The 26,293-nt window shown below is 38.2% G+C and overlaps 1 non-coding gene across 1 annotated transcript; it reads left to right on the top strand.

Annotated features, from left to right (window-relative positions):
- The first annotated feature begins 25,025 nt into the window (after positions 1 to 25,025).
- LOC150011437 (U6 spliceosomal RNA) lies at positions 25,026 to 25,132 on the top strand. The gene has a single exon (XR_016510919.1). It is a non-coding gene; the product is annotated as a U6 spliceosomal RNA (small nuclear RNA).
- The last annotated feature ends 1,161 nt before the right edge of the window (positions 25,133 to 26,293 follow it).

The following is a 26,293-nucleotide window of genomic DNA, read 5'->3' as shown; positions in this document are numbered from 1 at the left end:
TGATGATAATGCCTGCAGTTAAAATCAGTTGAGAGGACTAAATAAAAGTAAACGTGTCTTGTAAAGTCTGAAAAATAGATCATAAAGCTTGACTTTTAATGTAATTTGTCCCTTAATCTATTCACTTAATATTCATTAATCACTGTGTTCCGACCTATATTAGGTGCCTGACCTCAAGAAACCTCTACTCCAATGGAGTAGCAAAAAAGTAAATAGGAAATTTTTGTAAGTAATAAGAAATTAGTGTAAAGTGGTTAATACTTATTTTTATAATTTGGGCCTCTCATTTAAGTTGATACTGAGTGGCTTTTAGGAGGATCATCTAATCCAGACTTGGAAAATCAGTAATGACTTCCTCGAAGAGGTAATCTTTGATGTGAGAACTAATTTAATAGATTTCTTACCTAAAAGCTGAACTTCATTGTGAGAGCCATGAGGAATCACTTAAAGGGTTTAAGTCAGGAAATAACAATTAGATTTGCATTGCTTAATTGCTAAGCTTTGGAAAGTACTTAGCACAGAACATAGTACATATCTGTTCAATAAATTTTAAATAGAGGCCAAATTATAACATTATGTATTATAATTTACTTAGTACATAGGTACTCAATTACAAAATAAATGCTCAGTAAGTTATAAATATTAATATTGGTATTATAAGTTTCACTTTGTAATGAGACATGGAATTAGAATAATAGAGTCCATTATGTTTCTCTTTATATGTCCTCCATAAGCAAATAAAAAGGAATCATTTTTATTATCACTCTCAATTGTCTAGGCTAATGGCAAAAGGAAAAATAATTCACCATTAACAATTAATTTTCTTAGATATGCTCATATTCTAGACTTACCACCGTAAGACTTCACTAGACAGTCTTATTGTATTTGAATATCCCCAAATATCCTCAACCATTTATAGTCTCTTCAGCCATTGTACCTACTGGTTGATCTAAACAGTGAATTGATTGTTCCATTCAACAAGTACTCAACACACTATTCTAAGTGCTGGAGATGCTCAGAAGAAATGACACTGCCTCTAATGCAGAGTCATATATCCAGATAATCAATATGAGATTATTACTACCATGCAGATATACACTAAATCTAAAAGAAATATAAAACCAGAGAACCTAAATCATCCTCATAGTATATGGGAAAATTTCACAGAAGAGATGATATTTGACCTGGCTCATAATGAAGAACTGTCAGAATAGGTACAAAACAAAGAATTCAAGTTAGCTAAGACAAAAAGGCAGACAATGAAGAATAAAAAAGGCATGGCTTCAACTTCTAGGTAGGATGATATTCAAAATAATTATCATCCCTGTGGCACTAGGCACTAACCAATTAGAATGGAAGCAGCCTTAAAGACCCCCCCCCTACTTTGTCAGAAATTAATCTTCTAGTTGGAGGATTATGGAGTGATCCAGGGGTTCTTCAGCTTGGGACTGATGCAGACCACATGGTAGGAGTAGTATTCAAGGGTAGGGCAGCTATTTACCAACCGGTACTGAAGGATTCCCATATTTTATTCACCATTGTGGCCTTATTTATACATACTGCCTGAATACACTTCTAGAAAAAAATGCTGGATTTAAACAAGATCTCAAAACTTCTGACAGAAAAAAGTCCAAAAAAACAAAAAGCAAAAACATCTAAAATATTAAATATTAATAACTGATTTTCAGTTTTAGCAACTGATCAGAAATTGTACAAGGAAAACATAACTTTTGAAAAATAGCATAAACTCACATACAAAAATGGGCTATTAAGACTTACTATCTGATTTTAAATTTGTCTCTACTTCTTACTTGTTGCATATTCTAAACATCTCTATTCAAATATAAAGTGGGGATGATAAAAAAAATAGCTTCTATATTGTAAAGATTTTATGAAAATTAAATTCTGGTACAACACTTCAAGCAATACTGGGTATATAATATCTCCATAAGTGTTAGGTAATAGTAATCATAGTAATAACAATAGTAGTAGTAGTAATAGTAGTAGCAATACTTGTCAGAATATTAATTGTACAGACAGCACTTGAGCAGTTTCTATCTGCACATCTTATACTACCATTAAGAAAGAATGTGAATGAGCCCTGGCTTCTGTGGCTCAGTGGATTGAGCGTCGGCCTGCGAACAAAGTGTCACTGGTTCAGTTCCCAGTCAGGGTACATGACTAGGTTGCACACCAGGTTCCCAGTTGGGGACACATGAGAGGCAACCGCACATTGATGCTTCTCTCCCTCTCTTTCTCCTTTCCCCTCTCTCTAAAAACAGATAAATAAAAATAAAGTAAACCTTGTTAAAAAATAAGTTCATTCATTAATATTTTTTTAGAAAAAGAAAGAATGTGAATTAACCAAAATCTGATAATTTGTATTATTTTCCTCCAATTTGAAGGGAAGTTTACTGAGGTGTTAAGTAGGCAAACTTGGGAAAACACAAGGAAAAAAACTCCTGAGAATAGGAAGTGTGGTAAACAGACTTTTATGATCTTCACCCCTTTGTGTCACCCTGTATAATCCTCTGCCCTTGAGTGTGGTCAGAACCCATGGCTTGCTTCTAGCCAATAGATTATAGGAATGGTGAATAAATTTTGCAGATCTAATTAAAGCCCCAAATAAATCAATTCTGAATTAACCAAAAGAGAGATTATCTTGGCCCTGACCAGCGTGGCTCAGTTGGTTAGGCATCATCCTGCAAAGGGAAAGGTCGCCAGTTCAATTCCCAGTCACAACACATACCTGGGTTGTGGGTTTGATCCCTGGTCAGGTGCCTGCAAGAGGCAGCTGATCAATGTTTATCTCTCTCATTGATGTTTCTCTCCCTGTCTTTATTCCTCCTATCACCTCTTTCTAAAAATAAATAAAAGCCTCTAGGACCTGAGGGTGGACTTCAGTTAACAGCCAGCAGAAAAGGCAGGACCACTCTGGCCAGTGTGGCTCCATTTAGAGTGTCATCCAGTAAACTGAAAGGTCATGGTTCAATTCTAAGTCAGGGTATATACCCAGGTTGCGGGTTCAATCCCTGGTCAGGGCACATATGAGAAGGCAATCCAATTGATTTCTCTCTCTCTCTCTCTCTCTCTCTCTCTCTCTCTCTCTCTCTCTCTCAAAGCAATGAAAAGATGTCCTTGAATGAGATTAATAAAAGGTAGGACCATCAATTGTATAGAAATAAATTCTACCAGCCAACAAAATGAGCTTGGAAGTTCTGAAATGAAAATGCAGCCCAAATGACACCTTAATTATAGCCTTATAAGTCTGTGAGCAGAGGATCCATCTAAGACAGATCCAAACTTCTGATACATAGAAACTAAAATAACAAATGCATGTTGTTTTAAGTTACTAAATTTGTGGTAATTTATTAGTTGGAAATAGAAAACTAATACAAGAAATCGTCAGAGAATGGAAGGGATGTCTAAACCATCTTACAAGACATGTAAGTGACCTGAATAGATGAAATGGGTCATTAGAAGATATTTAACTGGCACTCAGTAAAAAAGATAGAACCAGTACTGAGATTATACCTGGGCAAGAGGGGCCTCTGTCCTGATCCCCATATTTTAAGGGGCCCCTATACATAAACATACACATTTAAAAGAACACATATATGCCTTTGTTCCTCAGAATTTGACCCTCAGCTCTGTGTTTTCCAAAGGCAACCCTCAGAATGCTGTGAAGGTCAGTGAGTTGAGACATACACTTAGCTTTAGAGTATGTAAACTTTGATCAGCAAAATAACTCATTTAAAAAAAATAAATAAACTTCTCAGATTCTTCTTCTCTATTAGTAACATATTCAACTAATTTTTTTATAAGAAAGTCATTTGCCAATAGTGTCAAGCCTCCATTTTCTTCTTTATTTGCATGTTCCAGTTGGTGTTTCTGTATATACTCGAACTTATTGTGCATAATTTTTGGAAAATATTTTGAAATAGTAAATCATCCATATTACTCATATTTGTACACATGTAGATATTTATGCAACATAAAAGAAATATGACATTCATTTTGAAAATCAGCAACTAAATTACATTAAATCCTAGACTTGTAAAATTATTTTATTTTAAAAAAAATATTTTATTCCTGAACAAGTGGATCAAAGAAGAAATCAAAAGAGAAATTAAAAAATACCTTGAAGGCACAGAGGGAAGGCCAAGTGAGGACACAGGGAGAAGATGGCCATCTACCATCTGATGAGAAAGGCCTCAGAGGAAACCAGCCCCGCTGACACCTTGGTCTTGGACTTCCAGCCTCCAGAACTGTGAGAAAACAAACTTCTGCTTTTAAGCCTCCCAAAATCACTTTGGCCCTGAAGCTGCCTTAACTCCCCTAGTAACAGCCATGAGCAGTCCCAGAGCACTTTGTGTAGACCGTACCTTATTGGATTTTTGCACCAAGAATCTGGGCCTCTCCCTGCATCCCTGCATCCGTGCCTGTCTCCCCTGCACCCGTGTACCTTTATCAGTTGACCCCAACCTATTCTGGTGGTTTCTTTCTTTGAGCTTAACTGGCGCACATTTTGTAATCTCCTTATACTCAGTTTCCTGTTTTGTAACAATGGAGTCAAAATATGAATGTAAAGTGGTCAGCACTCAATTATGTCAGCTCTTATCAGTGCTACCGGCCAAGGCACAGAGCTTTCTTATTTAGCAACAAGGTAAAGGATAGATAGATAAGGGGACCTTTCTGATACAAAGCAAATTCTTGGAAAGGAAGGCTTCTTACCTGGCGCACTAGTACCAGCCCTCAGATCTCTCCTTCTAACCGCATCATTGTCTACTCTTGTCCCTAAGGGTAGCATATTGGGTCTTACCTGCAGGGTTGCAATATAAAATACTGGATGCCCAATGAAATTTGCATTTCAGATAAACAACAAGTAATGTTCAACATGAGTGAGTGTGTTCCAAATACTGCATGGGAAATACGCTAAAAATTATTCATTGGTCATCTGAAATTCAGAGTGAACTGGGTGTTCTGTATTTTTCCATGCTAAATCTGACAACCCTACTTACTACATGTTGACATCTTGGGTAAATACATTAGTTAGATGCTTTTCAGAAAGATGGTTTATGAATGTCATGGAATGGCCTCTGTAACCAGTGACGCAGGAGTCTTGGATGGACGAACCTTTAGTCCGGCTCCTCAACCTTCTCCTAGGCCCATCTGTGCACTTCCTTGTAAAATCCAGTTTTGGCAAACAAACAAACAAACAAACAAAAACTCTGCTAAGTCAATTTAATCAGAACATTCCCCCTGCCCCCATATCTGATCACTCCTGATATTCCATCAGGTTCATTATCCTCCATCATCCTCTATGTAATATTTCATCACCCTGGCTTATCTTGAGCAAGAATCTTGTTAGCTCTATTTAGCCACAACCCCTCTCACCCCTGATGTTTTCTCTGAGTGATTTTCCATCCACTGACCCCCGCCCCTCAATTGCCCCAGTCTCCTTGGCTGTAAGCTCCCATTTGCCCCTGCTGTGTTCAGAATTGAGCCCACTTTTTCTCCCCTGTTGTAAGATCCCATTGTAGTGTGCCTGCACCCATCCTCATAGTCCTGACTAAGGTCTGCTTTACCATCTTAAACAAGTGTCATTGATTATTTTTCTTTAACACCAGTACAGTAGCCCTGGTGGGTCATCTTATAGGGATTGGTTCACCAGCTGAGTTTTATCTGTCATGAAACAGCTTAGAAAAATAATAAGGAAGTCTAGTTTCCACTCACCCTGTGGCTTTTACAGGAGACATGCATGTAAGGCCTCTGTACTGGCCACCTTTCTAAAAAGTTTTGACAAAGATGACCAAAAAGTAGCTTCTGTGGAAATTATTTATTTAGTATTAAAGGGGAATCATTAGATCTTGACCAGACATTTCAAGTAAATAGGATCATTGCACATAGAGTTGTTTGAAACCAGAGATTTCCTGTGACCTGCCCCCCAACCTCCAGAGTTTTAATAAGAGCCAGAGAAGTTATATTTATAGTAACCCTATTAATTTTACCCCCACTCCCATATTTAATCACAAATACGACAAACCCCGGAATGTCTTCAGACTGTGACTTGTTTGATAGATGAGGCTGGGTTTGATAAATGGAGTGCTGGGTTGAGGTTGCTACAGTGGGACTGGGGGAAGATGCTAGTGGATATACAATATTTTTAAGAGGCTGCAAACATAATCAATTAATAAAAGCATTAACTCCACAACAAAAACAAAAACAAAAAACAAACAAAAACCTTGAGACAAATGAAAATAGAAATACAACATACCAAAGCTTATAGGATGTAGCAAAAGCAGTTCTAAGAGGGAAATTTAGAGCAATAAATGCCTACATCAAGAAACAAGAAAAGCATCCAACAACCTAACTTTACACTTCAAGGAAGTAGAAAAGATAAACAAATAATAAAAATATTTTTAAAATAAAAATTGATAAACCTTTAGCTAGATTGACCAAGAAAAAAGAGAGAAGACTCAAATAAATAAAATCCATAATAAACAAGGAGATGTTGTAGTTCATACCACAGAAATAACAGGATTGTAAGCCACTACTGTGTATAGTTATGTGGCAAAAAAAAAAAAAAAAAATTGAACCTAGAAGAAATGGATAAATGCCTAGAAGCAGACAACCTACCAAAACTAAATCATGAAGAAATAGAGAATCCAAACACATCAATTACTAGTGAGGAGGTTGAATTAGTAATCCAAACCACCCAACAACAAAAGTCCAGAACCAGATAGCTTCACCAATGAATTCTACCAAACATTTCAAGATGAATTAATACCAATTTTTCTTAAATTTTTTTAAAGAATAGAAGAGGAGGGAACACTTTCAAATTTTCATATGAGGCATAACGAAATCAGACAAGGACACCACAAGATAAGAAAATTTAAGGCCAATATCCTGGATGAATATAGATGCTAAGATCCTCAACAAAATATTAGCAAAGTGTAATCAACAACACAGAAAAAGTATCACACACCATTATGAAGTTGAATTTATTCCAGGGAGGCAAGGGTGGTGCTACATCTGCAAAATCAATCAATGTAATATACCACATTAGCAAAATGAAGGGTAAAAGTAAAATTATCATCTCAATAGATGCAGAAAAAGCTTTTAACAAAATTTAGCATTCATTTATGATAAAAAAAATCAACAGAATAGGCAGAGGGACCTTAGTTCAACATAGCAAAGGCCAGATGTGACAAACCCACAGCTAACATCATGAAGGGTAAAAAGCTGAAAGCTTTTCCTCTAGGATCAAGAACAAAACAAGGATGCCCGCTCTCAACACTTTTATTCTACATAGTATTAGAAGTGTTAGCCACAGCAATTAGTCAATTAAAAGAAATAAAAGGTATCCAACTCAGAAAGGCAGAAGTAAAACTGTCACTATTTGTATATGACCTGATATTATATATAGAAAACCATAAAGACTTCACACACAAAACAAGTGTTCAAATTAATAAATGATTTCAGGAAAGTCACAGGATATAAAATCAATATACAAAAACAAACTGTGGCATTTCTACACACTAATAATAAACTATCAGAGAGAAAAATTAAGAAAATCTCATTTACAGTTACATTGAAAAGTTTAAAATACTAAAATAAGTTTAACCAATGAAGTGAAAGATCTGTTCACTGAAAATTATAAAACAATAGTGAAAAATTGAAGAAATCACAAATAAGTGGAAAAATATTTTATGCTTATGGATTGGAAGAATTACTATTAAATGTCCATGCTACACAAAGCAATTTATAAACTTAATTCAATCCCTATCAAAATTTAATGACATTTTTTACAGAAATAGAACAAACAGTCCTTAAATTTGTATGGAAGCACAAAGAACCCTGAAGAGCCAAAATGAAATTGAGAAAAAAAAAACCTGGAAGCATCATACTCCCTGATTTCAAACTATATTGCAAAGCCATAGTTATCAAAGCAGTATAGTCTTTGGCATAAAAACAGACACATAGATTATGAAACAGTTTAGATAGCCCAGAAATGAACCCACACATATATATGGTCAATTTATTATTACAAAGGAGCCAAGAATATGCAATGGGGAAAGAACAGTCTCTTCCACAAATAACACTGGGAAATCTGGACAGCCATATGCAAGGGAATGAAACTGAACCACTCTCTTACACCATACACAAAAATTAACTCAAAATTCATTAAAGACTTGAAAAGAAGACTAAAACCATAAAATTTCTAGAAGAAAACATAAGTGGTAGGATTCTTTTACATCAGTCATAACAATAGATTTTTGGATTTGACACCAAAAATAAATAAAACAAAGGCAAAATAAACAATTGGGACATCCTGCAAGAGGATGACAAAAACTGCTTCTTCCACTAATGCTAGACCAGGCACCATGGCAGCAGCAATGGCCTCATCAGAAGACCCTAGGGACCAGAGGGCCAGCCCTAACATCATTGGTTCTGAGACAGACCTAGAGACCAGTTCATGTGGGAAGCTAGCCCATAAGAAGGCCATTCTCAGAGCTCAACTTTTATTGTCAACTGTGTTTGTGGGGAACAGCTTTCCCTAGCAGCACCCCCAGTGCCGCCAAGCCCCCACCCCAACCTAGGACCTGTCATCTCTCTAATGAAGATCCACATCTTGTTCTATGGGGCAAGCCAGCCCCATCTGACTCAGGAGGGCCCCCTGAGTTGGTGGTCCCTTGCCTAGGCCAGGGGCACCCTGCAACCCTGCAGAAAGACTATGGACACATCTTCCTTCCCAGGTGGCTCCTGAATCCAAGAGAGCCCTTTGAAGACAGTACCCTCAAGATCTTCAGCTTGGGGAAAAGTCATGGGCTCACTCAAGGATTTATCCTATTTCTGTGGACAAGAAGATTAACTGGAAGAGCCTAACCATGGGAAGAGGAGGTTGGCATGCCAGGCTCAAGTGTCCAGGAGATGCAATTCCCAGAACCCACTCCCTCTTTGCCAGGATAATCAAAATGCCAGGGAAGACATCACAGCTTTCTTGGAGCTTATATTCTTGGAGTGGGGGGTTGGGTAAGAGAATTTTGTGAACAGTGAAAAAATAACAATAAAAATAAACAAGTGGGAGACTTCCGGCCAGGATGGAGGCGTGGACAGACACATTGATCTCCCTCCACCACTGGGAGGGACTGCAACTGCCTCAAGGCTAGAAGCAACCAGAGGTTCCAGAGGGTCGAACTGCATGGAAGTCCAGCAAACGGGTATGTGGGAAAGAAATACTTGTCCAAACTGGTGGGAGGGGAGGAACCAGGGCAGGGGTGGGGGACATGGTGTGGTGGCGGCAGCAGTGGCAGCAGTCACACGTTTTGGAAGGTTGGGAGGGACACCTTGGGAGCATTCCCAGCTTCTCACTGGACCTTGCGGCTCATAGTCCCAGCACCGGAGAAGGTCAAGCCTCATTGCTTCTGACTGTGCAGACCACTGGGGGCTGGGGTAGAGGAGGAGACTGCCGGTCTCAGCAGAGCCCACTTGTTTGAAGGGCCCCTGCAGTCCTGGAGCATCTGCAGACCTGCCTACTCTGGGAGCAGCAGTCAGGGCAGTGGCAAGAGGGGCACCGGTTCAGTGTGGAGGTGGGAGAGGTGCCTGGAAGGGGGGCGAGTGCTGGGCAGGTGGCATTGTTTCCTCTCGGACCCCTCCCCCACATACAGCACCACAACGTGGTGAAACAGGTCGCCCTGTACTGACGAATCCCTAAGGCTCCACCCCTTACAACATAACAGGAGTGACAGCTCTACCTGGGACACGGAGGCAAACAAACACAGGAGCCTGTCAGAATGAGGAGACAGAGAAGTATGGCCCAAAAGGGGGAATGGATCAAGGTTCCAGTGGGAGAACTAAGTGACGAGGAGATAGCCAACCTAACAGATAAGGAGATAGACAGCCTAACAGATGCAGAATTCAAAACACTGGTGATAAAGATGCTCACAGGCTGGGCAGATACGCTCGAGTATGGCAAACGCATAAGAGAAGAAGTGAAGGCTATGCTAAGTGAAACTAAGGAAAATCCACACAAAACCAATTGTGAAGGGAAGAAAACCAGGGTTCAAATCAATGATTTGGAACATAAGGAAGAAAAAAAGTCAACCAGTGCAGAATGAGGAAGCAAAAATTGAAAAAAATGAGGAAAACTTCCCAAATTTTGCAAAGGAGATGGACATACAGGTCTGGGAAGCACAGAGGGTCCCAGGTGAGCTGGACCCAGAGGGGACCACACCAGGATGCATCATGATTGAGATGCCAAAGGTGAAAGATAAAGAGAGAGTCCTGAGGGCAACAAGAGAAAGGCAGAGAGTTGCCTACAGGGGGTGCCTATAGGACTATCAGCTGATTTCTCAGAGGACACTTTGCAAGCAGAAAGGGACTGGCAAGCAGTATTCAATGTGATGAAAGGCAACCTGCAACCAGGATTACTCTATCCAGCAAAGCTATCATTTGGAATGGAAGGGCAGATGAAATGCTTCCCAGACAAGGTGACGCTAAAGGAGTTCATCATCACCAAGCCATTATTATGTGAACTGTCAAAGGGACTTACTTAAGAAAAAGAAAATCAAAACTATGAACATTTAAATGACAACAAACTCACAACAATCAGCAACTGAATATAAAAAATAAAAACAAAATCCAACTACAATAGGAACAGAATCATAGGTAGGGGGATCCTTTGGAGGCTTATCAGCTGGGAGGGGAAGGGGGAGAAATGGAGAAATGGGGAAATGGTGCAAGGACTAAGATGCATAACTGGTTGGCACAAAACAGACAGGGGGAAGTTAAGAATAATATAGGAAAGGTTGAAGCCAAAGAACTTATATGCACAACCCATAGACATGAACTAAGAGGGGTGGGATTGCTGGAGAGAAGGGAGGTACTGGGCAGAGGGGAGCAAAGGGGAAAGAAATTGGGACTAGTGTAACAGCATAATCAATAAAGTATACTTTAAAAAAATAAAATAAACAAGTGGGACTACATAAAACTAAAAAGTCTTTGCACAACAGAGGAAACTATCAACAAAATGAAAAGGCAACATACATTATGAGAGAAAATATTTTCAAATCATATATCTAATAAGGGGTTAATATCCAAAATATATTAAAAACTCATACAACTTAAAGAAAGAAAAAAAAAACTCAATCAAATTTAAAAATGGGCAGAGGATATTAATAGACATTTTTACCAAGTAAGACATACAGATGGCCAACAATATATGAAAAGGTGTACTAATTATTAATCACTAGGGAAATGCTAATCAAAACCACAATAAGATATTATTTGACATCTAGTAAAATGGCTATTATCAAAAAGACAAGAAATAACAAATGTTGACAAAGATATGGAGAAAAGGGAACCCTCATGCACTCTTGGTAGGAATGTAAATTGACATAGCCACTTTAGTAAACAGCATGGAGTTTCCTCAAAAAATAAAAAATGGAACTACCATTTTATCCAGTAATTCCACTTCTATGTATTTATTCAAAGAAAATTCAAACATTTGACTTCAGGTCAAGATGGTAGGTAAACATAATACTCGCCTTCTCCCACAGCCATATCAAAATTACAACAAAACTACAGAACAACCATCATTCAGAACTGCCTGAAATCTAGCTGAATGGAAGTCTTATCACTACAGAATTAAAGAAGAAACCAGATGAAGACTGGTAGGAGGGGCAGAGAAGCAGAATGGTCTGGTCCCACTCTCACATGTAGCAGATAAAAATCAGGAGGGATATCTGGGCTCTGGAGGTCCCCCTTGAAGAGTGAGGGGTCCCAGCTCCACACCCTGTCTCCCATCCCAAGGTTTCAATACCAGAAAGAGAAATTCCCATCACTTCTGGCTATAAAAACCAGTGGGGATTGAGGCAGAGGGAAATGGAGGTTTCTGGAGTTCCAGGCTCTTCCTCTTAAAGGTCCATAGACTAACTCAGACTCACTCTCTCTGAACTCCAGTGCAAGGACAGCAACTTGAAAGGTACAAGAGACCAGAGCTAAGAACTGGAGGGGCAGCATTCTTCCAGAGAGAAGTGCTGGCAGAGGCTACTGTTTCTTTGCTGAGTTCTCCCCTAAAGAGCTGGCAGGCCAGCACCATATCTGCGACTCCATCTGCCTGGCTCACACTGTTTGCCCTGCCATGGTGATTCCCTGAGGCCTTGCTCCACCCAACTTTTGGGCCCACCTAAGCTGTTAATACCAACTTTTCCATATGAATGGCTTGTCTTGGCTCCTGCTTCAAATTTCCCCAAATTCTCTCTAAAAAGCAGTATGTGGCTTCAGCAAGCCCTGTACTTCTGGCTAAGTTGCCCCAGACCCAGCACTAGTAGCAGCCAGCCTTGATTCACAGGTTGGCCTTGCCTGGGCACCTCCAAGCTCAGCACAACTAGCAGCCATATGCAGATTGGTTAGTATCTCACGCCTTGTGGCTGTGGTCAGAACACAGACCTTGACTGACCCTGGCCTACACCTCCCAGGAGGCCTCAAAGCCAGCACACCCTGTGGACAGCTTCACAGCACACTGAAACAGCACCACCCAACAACCTTCTCAAGCAACACACTCAAGGGGCAGATTCAACTGGCGCCAGAGCCTGCTGAAGTAAGTCCTGCTTTGTGGAGCAGACCCCAACACAGCTGATCCTCCACAGTAGTTGGAGGTCAGTGGTCAGTGGTTGCAGCCCATCCTTGCAGTTAATTGGCCAGGGGGCAAATCCCTCCCATTGACATATGAACAGTAACTAAGATTCAACTACAGGAGAAGGGTGTATAGTCCTCATAAGGGGCACACTTCACATACCCAGCTTGGGTGATCAGAGAGGCTGTGCCATTGGACCCTACAGGACTCCTACTACCTTAGGCCACTCTACCAAGTTTGGAAGGCATAGTGAAAATGAAAAGATAAGAAACATGGCCCAAATGAGAGAACAGAACTCCAGAAAAAAACAACTAAATAAAATGGAGACAAGTAATCTACTAGATGCAGAGCCCAAAACACTTATTATAAGAATGTTCAGTGAACTTAGTGAGAACCTCAACAGCATAAAAAACAACCAGTCAGAAGTTAAGGATATATTAACTGAAATTAAAAATTATTTATAGAGAATCAACAGTAGAGTAGATGAAGTTGAGAATCAAATCAGTGATACAGAACATAAGGAAACAAAAAACACCCGAACAGAACAGCACAAAGTAAAAAGGATGCAAAAAATGTGGACAGTGTAAGGAGCCTCTGGAACAACTTCAAGCATAACAACATTTACATCATGGGTGTGCCAGAAAGAAAAGAGAGAGAACAAGAAATTGAAAATCTACTTGAAAAAATTACAGAAAATTTACCTGACTGGGTGAAGAAAGTAGACATACAAGTCCAAGAAGCACAGAGAGTCCCTAAACAAGATGAACCCAAAGAGACCCACACCAAGGCATATAATTAAAATGCAAAAGGTTAAAGACAGAGAGAGAATCTTAAAAGCAGCAAGAGAAAATCAGTTACCTACAAGGGAGCCCCCATAAGAATATAAGCTGATTTCACAACAAAAACTTTGCAGGCCAAAAGGATTGGCAAGAAATAGTCAAAGTGATGAAAAACAAGGACCTACAACCAAGGTTACTCCAACCAGCAAACCAGCATTCAGAATCGAAGGACAGATAAAGAGTTTCCCAGACAATAAAAAACTAAAGGAGTTTATCACCATCAAATCAAGGTCTTCTTGAAGAAGGAGAAGGAACAAAAAAGAAAAAAATGAACAATAAAATGACAATAAATATGTATCTATCAACAAGTAAATCTTAAAAAATTAGTGAACAAGCTAAACAGAAACAGACTATAGATATAGAGAATGTTTTGACAGTTGCCAGATGGGAGAAGGTAGGGTGGATGGGCAAAACTGGTAAAGGGATTAAGAACTACAGATTGGTTGTTACAGAACAGTCATGGGGATGTACAGCATAGGGAATATAGTCAATAATATTCTTATAACTATGTATGATGTCAGGTGTGAGATTTATTGAGATTATCACTTTTTAAGTTATGCAATGTCTAATCACTGGGGCGTACACCTGAACCTAAGATGATAATGTATGTCAATTGTAATTGAAAATAAAAACTTATTTAAAAAAGAAAATTAAAACTCTTAACTCCAAAAGATACACATACTCCCATGTTCATTGCAGCATTATATCAATAGTCAAGATATGGAAGTAACCTAAGTGTCTGCCAATGAGTGAATTCATAAATAGGATGTGTTATATATACATAAATGGAATATTATTAAGCCATAAAAAGAATAAAATCTTGCCATCTGTGACAACATGAATGGGCTTTGATGGCATTTTGTTAAGTGAAATAAGCAAATCATATACTGTACGAACTCATTTATATGTGGAACCTAAAAAAACCAATAAAATGAAGAATTAAACTCATAAATATACATAACAGATGGTTGTCAGAAGTGTGGTGTCAAGGGTGAGCCAAATGGATAAAGAGAGTCAAGAGGTACAACCTTCCAGTTATAAAATAAACAAGTCATGGGGTAATAATGTACAGCATGGTGATTATAGTTAATAATAATCTATTGTATGTTGCTAATAGAGTAAATCTTAAAAGTTCTTATCATAAGGAAAAAATTTCTAACTATATGTGGTGATGGATGTTAACTAGACTTATTGTAATGATTATTTTACAATATATACAAATATTGAATCATGTTGTACACCTGAAACTAATGTTATATGCCAATTTATCTCAATTTTAAAAAATTAAAAACTTCTGTGCATCAAAGAACACTATCAAGAGAGTGAAAAGACAACCCACCTCTTCAGACAAAATTTTTGTAAATCTGAATTAATTTTCAGAATTACAAAGAATTTCTACATCCTGGTTGGTGTGGCTCAATGGGTTGAGCACCACACTGCAAACCAAGCAGTCACTGGTTCAATTTCTGGCTGGAACACATGCCTGGCTTGCAGGCTGGCTCCCTGATTTGGGGCGTGTGTGGGGCAACTGACCGATGTTTCTCTTGCACATCTGATGTTTCTCTTCCTCTCTTTCTCCCTCCCTTCCCCTCTGTCTAAAAAATAATAATAATAAGATTTTAAAAATCCCTCCAACTCCACAACAAAACCCAATTCAAAAATGGAAAAATTAATTGAATAGATACATCTCAATAAAATATATGCAAATAAGCACATGAAGAGATGCTCAATACCATTAGTCATTACGAAAATGCAAACAAAACCACAATGAGATACCACATCACACCAGTCAGGAAGGCTATCACAAAAGAAAGAAGAAAGAAAGAAAGAAAGAAAGAAAGAAAGAAAGAAAGAAAGAAAGAAAGAAAGAAAGAAAGAAAGAAAGAAAGAAAGAAAGAAGGAAGGAAGGAAGGAAGGAAGGAAGGAAGGAAGGAAGGAAGGAAGGAAGGAAGGAAGGAAGGAAGGAAGGAAGAAAGAAGGAAAGAAAGAAAGAGAAAGAAAAAGAAAGAAAGAAAGAAAAAGAAAAAGGAAGGAAGGAAGGAAAGAAAAGAAAGGAAGAAAGAGGAAGGAAGGAAGGAAAAGAAAGAAAGAAAGAAAGAAAGAAGGAAGGAAGGAAGGAAGGAAGGAAGGAAGGAAGGAAGGAAGGAAGGAAGGAAGGAAGGAAGGAAGGAAAGAAAGAAAGAAAGAAAAAGGAAGGAAGGAAAGAAAAGAAAGGAAGAAAAAAGGAAGGAAGGAAGGAAAGAAAAGAAAGGAAGAAAAAAGGAAGGAAGGAAGGAAAGAAAAGAAAGGAAGAAGAAAGAGAGAAAGGAAGGAAGGGGCGAAGGAAGGAAGGAAGAAAAAGAAATGTCAACAAGTAAAGAAATTGGAATTCTTAATACAATGGCAATGGGAATGTAAAATGGGAAAGAATCCGTGGAAAATAGTTTGGCATTTCCTCAAGAAGTTAAATATAGAATTACCATAGATCAAGCAATTTTATTCCTAGATTATATTTCCAGTAGACTTGATAGAAGAGACTCAAAGAGATACTTATACACAAATGTTTATAGTAGTATTAGTCACAATAGCCAAAAGATGCGAAAAACCCCGTCTATCAACATACGAACAGATAACGTGTGGTATATACATTCAATTGTATATTATTCACCCATTAAAAGTAATGAAACTCAGATATATGCTACAACATGGATGAACCTTGAAAACATTAGGCTAAGTAAAATAAGGCAGATATGAAAGAAAAAATATTGTATGTTTACACTTAGATGATGTACCTCAACTAGACAAGTTCATGAAGATATAAAGTAGAATAAAGGTTACCAGGGGCTGCAGGAAGTGGGAAATGAACAGTTATTATTTAGTGAGTACAGAGTGTTTGTTGTGGAATACAGTAATGAAAATTTTCTGAAAATGGATAGTGAATATGATTGATCAAAATTGTGGATGTACTTAATGCCACTTAATTTGTAAAATATGGTTAAATTGGTAAATTTTATGTATTTCTTCCCATGGTTAAAAGTGCAAACAAACAAACAGAAAAAGATGTTGGATATTATAAATATTATTTCCAAAATTTTAAAAATTAAAGTATTTTGGAATCTTAACTCGTCAAATTGAAGACAAAGAGTGGAAAATAAGAGGAAAAAAAATTCTAAAGAAGAGGATCAATCCAGGAGATTCAGCATCCATCTATTAGTTCAAAATAGACAAAAGATCTAAGAGAAGGGAGGAAATTTTCAAGATATATGAAGAAAATTTTTTCCAAAACTAAAGGATACAAGAGTCCAAATTCAAAAGGTTTACTGAAATTCAGTACAAAACATGAGACATGTTATTACCTAGGCCCTTCGTTTTGAAATTTCAAGATCTTGGGAATAGAGAAATGATCCCAAAAGTTTATGGCAGTGTGGGTACAGGGGGATAATAGGCCACATATATAAAAAAATAATATTAGACCCTTCAATTATAATATTTGAAACTAGATGAAATTTTGAAGTATCTTCAACTTTCTGAGTGAAAATGGGTCTCAGAATTTAATTTTAAAACTAAATTATCAAATATGAAGCTATGAAGCTAGAATGACATTTTCAGACAGGCAAAATCTCAAAATTTCGCCTTTGATTTTGGGTCAAGATGGCAGAGTAGATAAACTCTATGCAAGCTTCCTCCCATAACCATATCAAAATTCCAACTAAACTACAAAATAATCATCATTGAGAACTGCCAGAAGTCTAGATAACCATAAATCCTATAACTAAGAATATAAAGAAAAAGCCATGTCAAGAATGGTAGGTGGGGTAAAGATGCAAAATGGGCTAGTCCCACACCCCAGTGTGGTGACTGATAATAGGAAGGGATATCTCAGTTGTGGAAGTCCCCCACTCTTAGAGGCAAGGAGTCTCAGCTCCACACCACACACACCCAGTGCCAAGAGGAGAAGTCCCCATAACTTTTTTTTTCAATGAGCAATAATTGCAGCTCTCTGATAAACCACACTGGCTACATGCTGCCACTTCTCAGTTAGTCCCCATAGTTTCTGGCTGAGAAAACCAGCAGTGATTGTAGCTGAAGGTTTCTGGCTGAGACAAAAGCCTTTCGGAGACCCAGGTGTTCTTCTTAAAGGGCCAATGCACATATTTGCTGATGGACTCATTCATTCTAAGCTCCTGTGCTGGAGAAGCAGCTCAAAAAGCAACAGGGACATATTGGGAGAAACTGAATTGTCAGAATTCAGGGCAAGGGCTAGAGCAACTTCTTTCTTTCAGAAGTGCTGGTAGAAGCCATTATTCCCTTGTTGAGACCCTCCCCCAACCCAGCACACAGGCATAGGCAGGCTCCATATCTGAATATTCATCAACATGTCTAACATTATTCACCCTGCCCTAGTGGTACCCTGAGACCCCTCTCCACTACACTTTCAGACCCACCCAAGTGGCTTCCAGTAGCTTTTACATTAAAAGGTCCATCTTGGCTCATGCTGTGGCATATCCTAGTATCTCTCAAAGGTTTACAAACTCCAAACAAACAGCATCTGGCCTGAGCATGCCCCACACCTCTTGCTAAGCACTCCCTAGCCTGGCATTAGTGTCAGCCAGCCTCATTTTACAGGTTGATCACTCCCAGGCACCTCTAATTGCAGCACAAGCAGCAACCATCTGCATATCACTGTGTAGCTCATACCAAGTGGCCCCAGACCAGGCACAGGCAATGGCTGACATTGACCTGCACTAGATCCCCTTTCAAGAGTCCTCGGAACCAACACATCTAGTGGTCAACATCAGACCACAGCAGAATACCAGCCAAATACCTCTGCAAATGACACACAAAAAGGGCAGACTCAGCAGGCACCAGAGCCTTGCTAAAGTGAATCAATCTCCATAGGGTCAGCCCCTGCACAAGAAGCTCCTACACTATATTCATGGCTGTTCCTCACAACCAATCAGCTTGAAGGTCAGTTCCTCCCATTCATGTGCCAACAGTAATCAAGGCTCAGCTGCAACAGGAGGCACACAAACCCCACACAAGGAACACATCTAGAGCACCCAGCTTGGTATCCAGGAAGACTGTGCCACTGGGCCCCACAGAACAGCTACTACATAAGGCCACTCTACCAAGATCAGGAGATATAATAACTCTACCCAATACAGAAACAAACACAAGGAAACAGCCAAAATGGGAAGACAAAGAAACATATCCCAAGTGAAAAGAAAAACCAAAAAAAAAAAAAAAAAAAAAAAAAAAAAACTTCAGAAAAAGAAATAAAATAAGCAATCTATCAGTTGCAGGGTAAAAAACACTGGCTATAAGGATGCTCAATGAGTTTAGTGGAAGACTAGATGATCCAACAAAGAGATAGATGAATAAAATAACTGAAATGAAGAATACATTAAAGAGAATCATCAGTAGATTAGATGAAACAGAGGATCACATCACTGATTTGGAAGACAAAGTAGCAGAAAATACCCAATCAGAACAGAAAGAAAAAAAAAAAAACGAGAATAGTTTAAGGACTTCTGAGCCAATATCAGAACATTTGCATCATAAGGAGAAGAAAGAGCACAAGGAGTTAAAAACCTATTTAAAGAAATAATGATGGAAAACTTCCCTAACCTGACAAAGGAAATAGACATAGAAGTCCAGGAAGTGCAGAGAGTCCCAAACAAGATAAACTCAAAGAGGCCCACACCAAGTCACATCATACAATAATTAGAATGCCAAAGGTTAGACAAAAAGAGAATTTTTAAAAAGATTTACTTTATTTATTTTTAGAGAGAGGGAAGGGAGGGAGGAAAAAAGGGAAAGAAACATTGATGTGAGAGAGAAACATTGATCAGTTCCCAAAGAGAATCTTAAAAGCAGCAAGAGAAAAGCAGTTGGTTACCTACAAGGAAGCTCCAATAAGACTGTCAGTTTTGTTCTCAACAGAAATTTTGCAAGACTGAAAGAATGACACAAAACATTTGAAATGATGAAAAACAAGGATCTACAACCAAGATTACTCTACCCAGCAAACCTGTCATTTAGAATCAAAGTACAGATAAAGAGCCTTCTGGATAAGAAAAAGCTAAAAGAGTTCATTATCATCAAACCAGTATTATAAGAAATGTTAAAAAGACTTTAGGAGGAAGGTAGAAAAAAGATTTGAAAATGTGGATAATAAAATGGCAAAATTAATAATTAGTAATTACTTCGAATGTAAATGGATTAAATGCTCCAATCAAAAGACGTAACTTGGTTATATGGAAAGGAAAACAAAGCCCATACAATATGCTGCCACTTCAGATTGAAAGATACACACAGACTAACTATAAAATGATAGAAAAAATATTTCATGCAAATGGAAATTTCAAAAATCTGGGGTAGCAATACTTATATCAGACAAAAATAGACTTTAAAACAAAAGCTATAGCTAGTGACAAGCAGGACCCAGCAACTCCAATTCTGGGTATTTATCTGAAGAAACCCAAAACACTAATTCAAAAAGACAAGAATCCCTATGTTCATTGCAGTATTGTTTACAATAGCCAAGATATAAAAGTAACCTAGATATCCATTGGTAGACTATGGATAAAAAAGAGGTTATACAAGTATGCAACGGACTATTATTCAGCCATGAAAGTGAGTGAAATCTTGCCATTTGCAGCAACATGGAAGGACTTCAGTGATGTTGTGTCAGGCAGAGTAGGTCGGAGAGAGAAGGAAATATGCCATGTGATTTTGTTTATATGTGAAATATGAAAAAACAAGATAAGTGAATAGGCAAGGGGTAAGCAAACTCATAGATACAGAGAATGTTTTGGTGGTTGTCAGATATGAGGATTGGGGGATGAATGATAAAGGAAAAAAGATTGAGATGTGCAAAATGCCAGTTATAAAAATGTCCACTGAGATGTAAAGTACAGCATAGGGAATATAGTCAATAATATTATGATAACTATATAGTGCGGTGTGGGTACCAGACCTATTGGGGTGATTACTTTGTAAGTTATATAAATGTCTAATCACTATGTTGTACAGTTGAAACTAATATAATATTGTATGTCAACTGTAATTGAAGAATTAAAAAATATTGTTAAAAACTTTACCTCTCAGGCCCTGGCTGCTGTGGCTCAGTGGATTGAGCGTCAGCCTGAGAACCAAGTGTCGCTGGTTCGATTCCCAGTCAGAGCACATGACTAGGTTGCACGCCAGGTCCCCAGTTGGGGGCATGTGAGAGGCAACTGCACGTTGATGTTTCTCTCCCTCTCTTTATCCTTTCCCCCTCTCTAAAAACAGATAAATAAAATAAAATTAAAATAAAATAAAATAAAAAGTAACCCTGTTAAAAATTAAATAAAATAAATTGGAATAAAAAAAGAAAGAAAGAAAGGTCCTTTAAAAAACAAACAAAAAACTTTACCTCTCATATATAATTTCATGAGAATCTTAATCAGAATGCCATCTACCAAAATGAGGACATTATCCAAAAAGAAGAAATAGGTTCCGGAAAAAGAAATCACAATATAGTAGAGAGAAAAATATCAGAGGATGAATAAAAAGGAAAAGAACATTCATGATTGGAGCAGACCAGGAGAAAGTGCTTAGAAGACACCTCCACAGGAAAATAATGGAAATTTTAAATAATCTGCTACATTGGACCACGTGAAAAACTGTTTTTAGAGGATATTTGTGGCTGTGGGAAAACAGTCCTCAATAAAAAGAACAGCAAACATATGAAATACAGGGCAGTTACCATAAAGAAGAAAAACTGATGTAGAGAAAAGGGGAAATATAATCTTAGGGCACTATTTGGTTCAACAGCTAATAGTATTTACCTAGTCCAAATAGCATAAATATTGGATATTAAATTCATAATGCTTCAGATATGTTGAGAGAATAAAGGGAAGAGTAGTATGGAGGAATGCAGTATAAGTGAGAAGAATCCTAATCTATCATACTAGTAAGTTAATAAATAAGTGGGCAAACAAAAAGATGGTAATATATGAATGTCACTTAGAAACAGATAGCCAAACAGCAGACAGAGCTTTAGAATTGTAAGTGGTTGATTTGGAGAAAGGGGTGGAGTAGGGAGGGAGAGGATAGCAGAATGCTATTTTTATTTTAAAACTTTTAGATTTTTAAAACTATCTGCATGTATTAGTTTGGTAAAAATAAAAATGAATAATTTTAATAAATATTTTCAACAAATAAAAGGATAAGTGATAATACAATAAAAGAATAAAACTATTAAATATCCAACTATCAACAAATATTAAGTTTCTACAATCACTAGTAAAATGACAGTGCTGCACTAAATTATGTATGCAGCAGATACACTTTTGGTTGGAGGCATTTCTAGTCTATTCTTTTACACACCTTAAGCAATGTTCTTGCTTAACTGCTGTGCATTCAGCTGTAGAATAGAATAATTAGATAAGGTATAAAATGTCTGGAATAAAATTGCAAAGTCCATATGTCCAAAGAAACTAAATGGCCTTAATAAAAGAGATAGTTCAAAAGAGCATCACCTTGACCAGTGTGGTTCAGTTGGTTGAGCGTCATACCACAAAGCAAAATATTGCAGATGGATTCTCATTCAGGGCACATGCCCGGGTTGCAGGTTCAGTCCCTGGTCAGGTTGCGAGAGGCAACCAATTGATGTTTCTATCTTACATCAATGTTTCTCTCCCTCTCTTTCTCTCAAACAAACAAACAAATAAATAAATTCAAAAGGGCATCAAAGCACCTTGTACCTGATTTTTATATTCCAGCCCTTATCCAATCTATACTGATAAAATGATTTTTGGAAAATTAAATTAATTCCAGAAATCAATCTATTAGTTTCCTTTTGTAGAACTATAGTATTTTCAGTCAAAGTACAAATTAAAAATTGACAATACTGCTTTCTTTTATTTTTAAGTATTTATTACTTTCAATTTTAGCATAATTTATTAAATTATAATTTTTATAGTTTAACTTTTTAATATGCTTTATTGATTATACCGTTACAGTTGTCCCAATTTCTTTACCCTTTGTTCCCCTCCACCCAGTGACAACCCTCCCTCCAGTTGTCCCCCACCCTTAGTCCATGCCCATTAGTTGTGCATATAGTTCTTCTCAATATCTTCCTGTCTACTTCACTCCCTCCTACTATGTTTCTTAATTCCTGTACCATCTCCCTCCCTTTCTCCCCTTCCTCCTCCCTGCTGACCTCTCCCCATAATTTTCCCCATGCCTATAATTCTGTTCACACTCTCGTTGCCTCCTTAGTTTATCTTTGTTTTGGTTCCCTAGCTTCTGTTGTTAGTTCTTGTGATACAGTTTTCATTTTAATGTTCATAGTTTTGGTCCTCTTTCTCCTAAACAAGTCCCTTTAACATTTCATAGAACAGTGGTTTGGATCTGATGAACTCCTTCAGTTTTACTTTGTCCTGGAAGCACTTTCTCTGCCCTTCTATTCTGAATGACAGTTTTGCTGGATAGAGTAAGCGTGATTGTAGGTTTTTGCTTTTCATTACTTTGAATATTTCTTGCCAGTCCCTTCTTGCCTACAGAGTTTCTTTTGAGAAATCAGCTGACAGTTTTATTGGGACCCCTTTGTATATAATTCTCTTCTCTCTTGCTGCTTTTAAGATTCTCTCTTTATCCTTAATTTTTGACATTTTGATTGTAATGTGTCTTGGTGTGGTTCTCCCTGGGTCCAGTTTTTTTTTTTTTTTTTTTAACTCTCTGTGCCTCCTGCACCTGTAAGTCTATTTCCTTCCCCAAGTTCAGGAAGTTCTGCTTCATTATTTTTTCACATAATTTTTCAATTTCTAGTTCTTCTTCACCTTCTGGCAACCCTATGATTCAAATGTTAGCTCACTTATAGCTGTCCGATAAGTTTCTGAGCCTCTCCTCATTTTCCTCACTTTTTGTTTCCCCTTTCTGCACTGGTTGACTCTTTGTTCCTTCCCTATGTTCCGATTTGTTGATTTGATCCCTGGTTTTCTTGCCCTCACCACTAGTTTCATATATGTTTTCGTTCATTTCAGCAAGACTAGCCTTCATTCCTTCCCTGTCTTGTTTAAGATCTGCTGTTAGGTCTGTAAGTGCTTTTATAACCAAAGCTATGAACTGTGCCTCAGAAAGATTTCCTATCTGCTGCTTCGTTATATTAGAAATTTGCTGTCTGGTCAGCTGTGTCACTGGGATCTCTGTCATGATCTGTGCCATCTTGAACAGTTTTGTGTTTACCTTTGCTTCCTGGGCAGGGCTGTCACACCTGGTATGCTATAGAAGGCGGAGCCTTGTACACTCATCACAACCGGGTGACCCGTCTCACCATGCTGTGGCATTTTCTGCGGAGGTGGGGGTCCAAGATGGATTCCTGCTGTTCACTCTCCACTGAGAGACCGGGAGCCTCCTCCTCCGTCCCCAACCCCACCAGGCCTCACAGTCCAAGGCAATGGAGGTCTGCCTTCCCTGGATTTGGAATCACAAGCTGACGGGTCTGGTCTGCAGCAGGGGGTGCTCCCCAGGCATTTCTCGCCTCCCCTTAAATATGGGTGTCTGTGCTTACTGCTGTTCTGCTGCTGTCACTGCTGCTGCTGCCATGGACAGCACAGCTTGACCTCTCCTCCCCGACTTCACCCACCCTACCTGTCCGAATGAGCGCCACTTCTTTATAACTTCATATGTTGGACTTACATTTATTTTCTGGAACTTCTGGTTATTTCTGGTTTTGCAGTAGTTGTGTTCCTTCTTAGTTGTGGAGGGAGATGGAGCATATCAGTCTAGGCCTCCATCTTGGCCGGAAGTCTCCTGTGTTTGTTTGCTTCCGTGTTGCAGGGAGAGCTGTAGCTCCTGTCTCGATGAGTATTTCTTCTTTATATCTTTATTTGATGGACTTCCATGCACTTTGATTTTCTAGAACTTCTGAATCTTTCTAGTTTTGAGGTAGTTGTATTCCTTCTTAGTTGTGGACGGAGACACAGCATGTCTGTCTACGCCTCCATCTTGGCTGGAAGTCCTCTATAGTTTTTCAACAATACTCTTTTGTATGAGACGTTGTGAATGAAAGAGGTTGCTCATGGTCTGTGGGGAAAAAAGATAACTGGGGATCCAGCTTCCCCAGACCCAAGATGACAGCACTAAGAACTGAGAAGTTCAGTTCATTTGCATGCTTGTAACCTATTAATGGCACCCCAGTGAACCTTATCACATCATTGTACCTTGATACATCAGTTAGGACGTTCTAGTCTATAAGGAGCAAATTAATATTTTTTTCTAATATAGAAAGGCCTGTATTTAAAGTCAGTAGAGCCCGAAAGGAACAAACTAAAGAAAAATAACAAGGTTTTCAGGATGTTAAGGAGGAATACACACACACACACACACAAACACACACACACGCATGCACATATATACACACACACATATATATATTCAGCAAGGAAATCGTTTTAGGAAGGAGAAGGAATTAAGGAAACTAACATACCGTATGCTAGGCCTTATATTGGGTGCTTTTAAAGATTGTAATGAATAATACATAGTGGTTATCATCCTTAATTAAAAATGAAGTACATTCAGTGTTCACTTTGGCAGCACATATACTAAAATTGCAATGATACAGCAAAGATTAGCATGGTCTCTGCACAAGGATGACACACAATTTTCTGAAAAAGAAAAAGAGAAAAAATAATAAAGTGCATCAGTTTCCAAAGCACAATAAGAGTAGTATAATAATTTGAACCCCTCTTTATGACTGTAAGGTTGAATTACAGGTATTAAGCACAGAGCCAGCCAGTCTATAGTACTTTCTAATGAAAGTTTTTATAGTTCACAATGGTTTTTTTTTTTTTATCTGTCCAGAGACATTCTTCCTCCTCCTAGTAAGAGAAGTGCATCATTCTGGGTTCAGTGAAAGGAGAAGGATGACTAATAAGTGTTTGGATAACAAATGGTCACATGCTTGTGAATATTATATATAGCAATTGTTCACGTGGTGGTAAATGGTACTTACAACTGCTTTTTCTACTACTCATTACACATTGCCCTTTCTTTCAAACGGTTGTTTCCTTATCTGATGAGATGGTCCAAATCTTTATTTCTGAAGGGTCTGTGCCATTAATGGTCCATTAATTTTTATCTTAGGATACGGGAGTACTAAGAGGTATACTAAGAGGTATACATAATGTAGCAACAACCTAATTTCACTTTAATAGTATTAATTACCCCATACAACAGTGTAATTTCCCTTTGCCTGTCGGTTCACTGAGTTGCCCTAAAAGCCAGGTAATTTCCAGTTTAATGGAATTAATGTATCCATTTGTGGAATGCTTTTCTTTTGGGAACCAATACCTCCGAACCAGCAAAGCCCAAAGTTGTGAGACAGGAAACAAAAAATTCATTAGTGGAACTTTAAGTATAACTACAAAAGGAGGCATGCCCATTTCCAGCCCTTGATTATTGAGACTTATGAATTCTAATTTTGTCACCGACTCATATACTGCAAACTGGAGGACATATCTCAGCCCCATCCAGTTGACACCATAACTGAGCCCTCAAAAATCCAATCTTGGCTTCCAGTTTCAGCTCAGAGATATAAAGAGCTGGAATGAGTGTCACCCTTACAACAAGGAAAATAAGCTGGGCATTTAATGACACTTCTTGAACCTACATAAGAACTACAATTACAGAGCAAACAGCCCATCTGAAACCTGGAGAGAGACAGACATACCAAGAGCTGACCACTTCATTACCTTGGACAGATGCTTCCAAATGTCATATAAGCCAGTGAGAAGATGGAGCTAGAACTTTTTAACCAGATTGCTAAAGGTTATATGTGGGCTAAAAT

Source organism: Furipterus horrens, unplaced genomic scaffold (assembly GCF_987537825.1).
Source record: "Furipterus horrens unplaced genomic scaffold, mFurHor1.1.pri manual_scaffold_4, whole genome shotgun sequence".
Lineage (NCBI taxonomy): Eukaryota > Metazoa > Chordata > Mammalia > Chiroptera > Furipteridae > Furipterus > Furipterus horrens.
The sequence above is the reverse complement of the archived record's forward strand: the minus strand, read 5'-3'. Positions and strand labels throughout refer to the sequence as shown.